The sequence below is a fragment of the Penaeus vannamei genome, chromosome 12 (assembly GCF_042767895.1).
Source record: "Penaeus vannamei isolate JL-2024 chromosome 12, ASM4276789v1, whole genome shotgun sequence".
Taxonomy (NCBI): Eukaryota; Metazoa; Arthropoda; class Malacostraca; order Decapoda; family Penaeidae; genus Penaeus; species Penaeus vannamei.
In genome coordinates this window covers 6,891,340-6,898,839 of record NC_091560.1, presented here as the reverse complement: position 1 = coordinate 6,898,839, position 7,500 = coordinate 6,891,340, and positions in this window count along the sequence as shown.

The window sequence follows — 7,500 nt, the reverse complement described above, 5'->3', positions numbered from 1 at the left end:
CATCAGTGTGACACCGGCCATCAGGTGCATTGGTCAGCAGCGTGCATTGTCTTCCATTCCGCTGATGTCCTTGTCTGCTGACTGGTGGAATCTTCCTTAAGGCGCTGTCATACCAGCACTTTTTCCGTCAATTTACAGTTTTTTTTACATAAATACAAACATTCTCGAATATAGCTCTTGACGTAATTTTTTTTACTGTTTTTTTTTTTTTTTTTACATAAATACAAACATTCTCGAATATAGCTTTTGATTAGAGTATGCTTGGTTGAAAAAGGTTGACGGAAAGGTTTTCAGACGGAAACGATCATTATCGTCTGACTGGAAAATCGACAATTCGCTCAAAAATGGATGGAATTGAAGAAAATGGTAAAAAAAAATGATGGAAAAATTGCTAGTGTGGCAGCGCCTTTAATGAAGCTTTCCATTTCCTGTGCTTCCTCCCCTATGCCGGCTTCCCTTCATATGGACCGCCTTATCCTACGACCTGACCTGACCTCGCTTCCTTTCTCCTGACCTAACCTGTCCCGGGGTCCTCGTGTTGACTCTCCTATCTCCTTTTCTCTTCTCTCCCTCTTCCTTTCAGACCTCAAGATGAAATTCAGGATTTTTTTTCCGAAAATGTTTTTTCCATTTTCAGTAAATCTTGTTCGTGTATTGAGGAGGTTTTTTAATCAGTATCAACACGGTAGCGTGTTATATCATTTATTATCATTGTCATTATCATTATCATTATTTCTTTATTATCATCATTGCCATTAATGCCATTCTTATTCTTATTATAATAATAATAATTATTATTATTATTATTAATATTATTATTATTATTATTATTATTATTATTATTATTATCATTATTATTATTATTATTATTATTATTATTATTATCATCATCATCATCATCATAATTTTCATCATCATCATTATCATTATTATTATCATTATCATCATTATCACCATTATCATTATTACTATTATCAGTATTATCATTATCATTATTACTATTATTATCATTATCATTAGTGTTATTATTATTGTTGTTGTTGTCATTCATATTACTACTATTATTACGGCTGTCCTTGTTGCTGTCCTGTAGTTCGCTTCTGACACCTGCTGAAGCAAGCGCCTTCCCTCGGAGGTGTCAGCACTGCTTTCGCTTCTGACACCTGCTGAAGCAAGCGCCTTCTCTCGGAGATGTCGGCACTGCTTTCGCTTCTGACACCTGCTGAAGCAAGCGCCTTCTCTCGGAGGTGTCAGCACTGCTTTCGCTTCTGACACCTGCTGAAGCAAGCGCCTTCTCTCGGAGGTGTCAGCACTGCTTTCGCTTCTGACACCTGCTGGAGCAAGCGCCTTCTCTCGGAGGTGTCGGCACTGCTTTCGCTTCTGACACCTGCTGGAGCAAGCGCCTTCTCTCGGAGGTGTCGGCACTGCTTTCGCTTCTGACACCTGCTGAATCAAGCGCCTTCTCTCGGAGGTGTCGGCACTGCTTTCGCTTCTGACACCTGCTGGAGCAAGCGCCTTCTCTCGGAGGTGTCAGCACTGCTTTCGCTTCTGACACCTGCTGGAGCAAGCGCCTTCCCTCGGAGGTGTCGGCACTGCTTTCGCTTCTGACACCTGCTGAAGCAAGCACCTTCCCTCGGAGGTGTCAGCACTGCTTTCGCTTCTGACACCTGCTGAAGCAAGCACCTTCCCTCGGAGGTGTCAGCACTGCTTTCGCTTCTGACACCTGCTGAAGCAAGCACCTTCCCTCGGAGGTGTCAGCACTGCTTTCGCTTCTGACACCTGCTGAAGCAAGCACCTTCCCTCGGAGGTGTCAGCACCGCTTTCGCTTCTGACACCTGCTGAAGCAAGCACCTTCCCTCGGAGGTGTCAGCACTGCTTTCGCTTCTGACACCTGCTGAAGCAAGCACCTTCCCTCGGAGGTGTCAGCACTGCTTTCGCTTCTGACACCTGCTAAAGCAAGCGCCTTCCCTCGGAGGTGTCAGCACTGCTTTCGCTTCTGACACCTGCTGAAGCAAGCACCTTCCCTCGGAGGTGTCAGCACCGCTTTCGTTTCTGACACCTGCTGAATCAAGCGCCTTCTCTCGGAGGTGTCAGCACTGCTTTCGCTTCTGACACCTGCTGAAGCAAGCGCCTTCCCTCGGAGGTGTCAGCACTGCTTTCGCTTCTGACACCTGCTGATGCAAGCACCTTCCCTCGGAGGTGTCAGCACTGCTTTCGCTTCTGACACCTGCTGAAGCAAGCACCTTCCCTCGGAGGTGTCAGCACTGCTTTCGCTTCTGACACCTGCTGAAGCAAGCGCCTTCTCTCGGAGGTGTCAGCACTGCTTTCGCTTCTGACACCTGCTGAAGCAAGCGCCTTCCCTCGGAGGTGTCAGCACTGCTTTCGCTTCTGACACCTGCTGAAGCAAGCACCTTCTCTCGGAGGTGTCAGCACTGCTTTCGCTTCTGACACCTGCTGAAGCAAGCGCCTTCTCTCGGAGGTGTCAGCACTGCTTTCACTTCTGAAACCTGCTGAAGCAAGCGCCTTCCCTCGGAGGTGTCAGCACTGCTTTCGCTTCTGTCACCTGGCGAAGCAAGCGCCTTCCCTCGGTGTCAGCTCTGCTTTCGCTTCTGACACCTGCTGAAGCAAGCGCCTTCCCTCGAAGGTGTCAGCTCTGCTTTCGCTTCTGACACCTGCTGGAGCAAGCGCCTTCCCTCGGAGGTGTCAGCACTGCTTTCGCTTCTGACACCTGCTGAAGCAAGCACCTTCCCTCGGAGGTGTCAGCACTGCTTTCGCTTCTGACACCTGCTGAAGCAAGCACCTTCCCTCGGAGGTGTCAGCACTGCTTTCGCTTCTGACACCTGCTGAAGCAAACACCTTCTCTCGGAGGTGTCAGCACTGCTTTCGCATCTGACACCTGCTGAAGCAAGCGCCTTCCCTCGGAGGTGTCAGCACTGCTTTCGCTTCTGACACCTGCTGAAGCAAGCACCTTCCCTCGGAGGTGTCAGCACTGCTTTCGCTTCTGACACCTGCTGAAGCAAGCACCTTCCCTCGGAGGTGTCAGCACTGCTTTCGCTTCTGACACCTGCTGAAGCAAGCACCTTCCCTCGGAGGTGTCAGCACTGCTTTCACTTCTGAAACCTGCTGAAGCAAGCACCTTCCCTCGGAGGTGTCAGCACTGCTTTCGCTTCTGACACCTGCTGAAGCAAGCACCTTCCCTCGGAGGTGTCAGCACTGCTTTCGCTTCTGACACCTGCTGAAGCAAGCACCTTCCCTCGGAGGTGTCAGCACCGCTTTCGTTTCTGACACCTGCTGAAGCAAGCGCCTTCTCTCGGAGGTGTCAGCACCGCTTTCGTTTCTGACACCTGCTGAAGCAAGCGCCTTCCCTCGGAGGTGTCAGCACTGCTTTCGCTTCTGACACCTTCTGATGCAAGCACTTTCCCTCGGAGGTGTCAGCACTGCTTTCGCTTCTGACACCTGCTGAAGCAAGCACCTTCCCTCGGAGGTGTCAGCACTGCTTTCGCTTCTGACACCTGCTGAAGCAAGCGCCTTCTCTCGGAGGTGTCAGCACTGCTTTCGCTTCTGACACCTGCTGAAGCAAGCGCCTTCTCTCGGAGGTGTCAGCACTGCTTTCGCTTCTGACACCTGCTGAAGCAAGCGCCTTCCCTCGGAGGTGTCAGCACTGCTTTCGCTTCTGACACCTGCTGAAGCAAGCACCTTCCCTCGGAGGTGTCAGCACTGCTTTCGCTTCTGACACCTGCTGAAGCAAGCACCTTCCCTCGGAGGTGTCAGCACTGCTTTCGCTTCTGACACCTGCTGAAGCAAGCGCCTTCTCTCGGAGGTGTCAGCACTGCTTTCGCTTCTGACACCTGCTGAAGCAAGCGCCTTCTCTCGGAGGTGTCAGCACTGCTTTCGCTTCTGACACCTGCTGAAGCAAGCGCCTTCCCTCGGAGGTGTCAGCACTGCTTTCGCTTCTGACACCTGCTGAAGCAAGCACCTTCTCTCGGAGGTGTCAGCACTGCTTTCGCTTCTGACACCTGCTGAAGCAAGCGCCTTCTCTCGGAGGTGTCAGCACTGCTTTCACTTCTGAAACCTGCTGAAGCAAGCGCCTTCCCTCGGAGGTGTCAGCACTGCTTTCGCTTCTGTCACCTGGCGAAGCAAGCGCCTTCCCTCGGTGTCAGCTCTGCTTTCGCTTCTGACACCTGCTGAAGCAAGCACCTTCCCTCGAAGGTGTCAGCTCTGCTTTCGCTTCTGACACCTGCTGGAGCAAGCGCCTTCCCTCGGAGGTGTCAGCACTGCTTTCGCTTCTGACACCTGCTGAAGCAAGCGCCTTCCCTCGGAGGTGTCAGCACTGCTTTCGCTTCTGACACCTGCTGAAGCAAGCACCTTCCCTCGGAGGTGTCAGCACTGCTTTCGCTTCTGACACCTGCTGAAGCAAACACCTTCTCTCGGAGGTGTCAGCACTGCTTTCGCATCTGACACCTGCTGAAGCAAGCGCCTTCCCTCGGAGGTGTCAGCACTGCTTTCGCTTCTGACACCTGCTGAAGCAAGCACCTTCCCTCGGAGGTGTCAGCACTGCTTTCGCTTCTGACACCTGCTGAAGCAAGCACCTTCCCTCGGAGGTGTCAGCACTGCTTTCGCTTCTGACACCTGCTGAAGCAAGCACCTTCCCTCGGAGGTGTCAGCACTGCTTTCGCTTCTGACACCTGCTGAAGCAAGCACCTTCCCTCGGAGGTGTCAGCACTGCTTTCGCTTCTGACACCTGCTGAAGCAAGCACCTTCCCTCGGAGGTGTCAGCACTGCTTTCGCTTCTGACACCTGCTGAAGCAAGCACCTTCCCTCGGAGGTGTCAGCACCGCTTTCGTTTCTGACACCTGCTGAAGCAAGCGCCTTCTCTCGGAGGTGTCAGCACCGCTTTCGTTTCTGACACCTGCTGAAGCAAGCGCCTTCCCTCGGAGGTGTCAGCACTGCTTTCGCTTCTGACACCTTCTGATGCAAGCACCTTCCCTCGGAGGTGTCAGCACTGCTTTCGCTTCTGACACCTGCTGAAGCAAGCACCTTCCCTCGGAGGTGTCAGCACTGCTTTCGCTTCTGACACCTGCTGAAGCAAGCGCCTTCTCTCGGAGGTGTCAGCACTGCTTTCGCTTCTGACACCTGCTGAAGCAAGCGCCTTCCCTCGGAGGTGTCAGCACTGCTTTCGCTTCTGACACCTACTGAAGCAAGCACCTTCTCTCGGAGGTGTCAGCACTGCTTTCGCTTCTGACACCTGCTGAAGCAAGCACCTTCCCTCGGAGGTGTCAGCACTGCTTTCGCTTCTGACACCTGCTGAAGCAAGCGCCTTCCCTCGGAGGTGTCAGCACTGCTTTCGCTTCTGTCACCTGGCGAAGCAAGCGCCTTCCCTCGGTGTCAGCTCTGCTTTTGCTTCTGACACCTGCTGAAGCAAGCGCCTTCCCTCGAAGGTGTCAGCTCTGCTTTCGCTTCTGACACCTGCTGAAGCAAGCGCCTTCCCTCGGAGGTGTCAGCACTGCTTTCGCTTCTGTCACCTGGCGAAGCAAGCGCCTTCCCTCGAAGGTGTCAGCTCTGCTTTTGCTTCTGACACCTGCTGAAGCAAGCGCCTTCCCTCGGTGTCAGCTCTGCTTTTGCTTCTGACACCTGCTGAAGCAAGCGCCTTCCCTCGGTGTCAGCTCTGCTTTTGCTTCTGACACCTGCTGAAGCAAGCGCCTTCCCTCGAAGGTGTCAGCTCTGCTTTCGCTTCTGACACCTGCTGAAGCAAGCGCCTTCCCTCGGAGGTGTCAGCACTGCTTTCGCTTCTGACACCTGCTGAAGCAAGCACCTTCCCTCAGAGGGGAAAGAGGGGAACAGCAGATAGACGGAGACATTCAGGGATTAGCTCGTTCCCACTTCGTCCTTAGCTTCTGAGAACACGGGGGTCTCTCGTGGGTCTTACGTCTTACCTTCCATGATGAATCTACAGGTGAAGACCCCTATCCTTCACCTGCACTAAGACCACTCGCGTCTCGTCGATATCTGGTGACTTTGGTCTTCCCTTTTACGTCATCTGTTCTACTTAATTATTTTGTTCCGTTATCTGTTCTTCTTAATTATTTACTCTTTCTCACTTCCCGATATCCCTTCCATGTCCTCATCCCGACACTGTCTCCTTTTCCCCCTCGTCCTCCTCCTCCTACTCTCACCTCTCCTTCCACCTCCACCCTCTCCTTACTCTTTCCCTCCTCCTCTCCCCATTTTCTTCCTCTTCTTCTTCCTTTTCCTCTATTCTCGCTTATCTAAATACCTCCTCTCTCCGGTTTCTCTCTCCTCCTCCTCACCGCCCACCTATTCTTCTCCTCGACCTCCTCCATCTCCCTTCCCACCTCTTCCTCCTCTTTCTCCTCTTCAATCTCTCATCCCTCCTCTTTCTCCTCTTCTTCTAGCATCTCCCTTCTCTCCTCTTCCTCCTCTTTTTCCTTTTCCTTTTGCATAACCCTTCCCTCCTCTTCCTCTTTCTCCTCTTCCTCCTCTCATCTTCCCTTCTTCCTCTTCTTCCTTCTCCCTTCCCTCTTCTTCCTCCCCTCACCTCCTCGTCTTCTTCCTTCTCCCCTCCCTCCTCTCCCTCCTCTATTTCCCTTCCCTCCTCTTCCTCCTCTCACCTCCTATCTCCCTTCCCTTCCTCTTCCTCTTCTCACCCTCTATCTCCCATCCCTCCTCTCCCTTCCCTTCCTCCTCTATCTCCCATCCCTCCTCTCACCCCCTCTCTCCCTTCCCTTTCTCTCCCTTCCCTTCCTCCTCTCTCCTCCTATCTCCCGTCCCTCCTCTCCCTCCTCTCACCTCCTATCTCCCATCCCTTCTCTCACCTCCTATCTCCTCTCCCTTCCTCTTCCTCCTCTATCTCCCTTCCCTCCTCTTCCTCCTCTTCCACCTCCTCCCATGCCATCCCTACAGACTACGAGCCTCTTTTGGTAATCTGTGAGCCTCTGTCTCCTCTGGGATCCTGTACTCCTTTCATCTCTGTGTTTGATGTTTATATCAACGTGATAAAATCTCTCTTCATAAGGCCTTTGACTGCGTGGCCGTGAGGGGCATCTCGGGAGACCTTCTGTGTGTGTGTAGGGGGGGGGGGGATGTTGGTGTGGGGGGGGGGATGAGGGAAGGGAGATGGGTGTGTGTGTGTGGGGGGGGGGGGGGTGTTTTGTGTCTCTGTTCTGGGTGCGCGTGTGAGTGTTTATGTGTATGGGTGTGTGGGGGAAGGGGGATGGGTGTGGGTGGGATGGGGTGGGTGGGATGGGTGGGAAGGGAGGCGGATGGGTGGGTGTGGGGGGGTGTTTTGTGTCTCGGTTCTGCGTGCGCGTGTGAGTGTTTATGTGTGTGTGTGAGTGTGTTTAGGCGTCTGTGTGTTTTGTGTCTGTTTTCTGCGTGAGTGTGTGTGTGTTTCAGAATGTGGAGATGTGGAGTGCGTATTATGTGGGGATGAGGAGAGTTTCGTGTATATGTGTGTTTGTGTATGTGTGTGAGAGAGAGAGA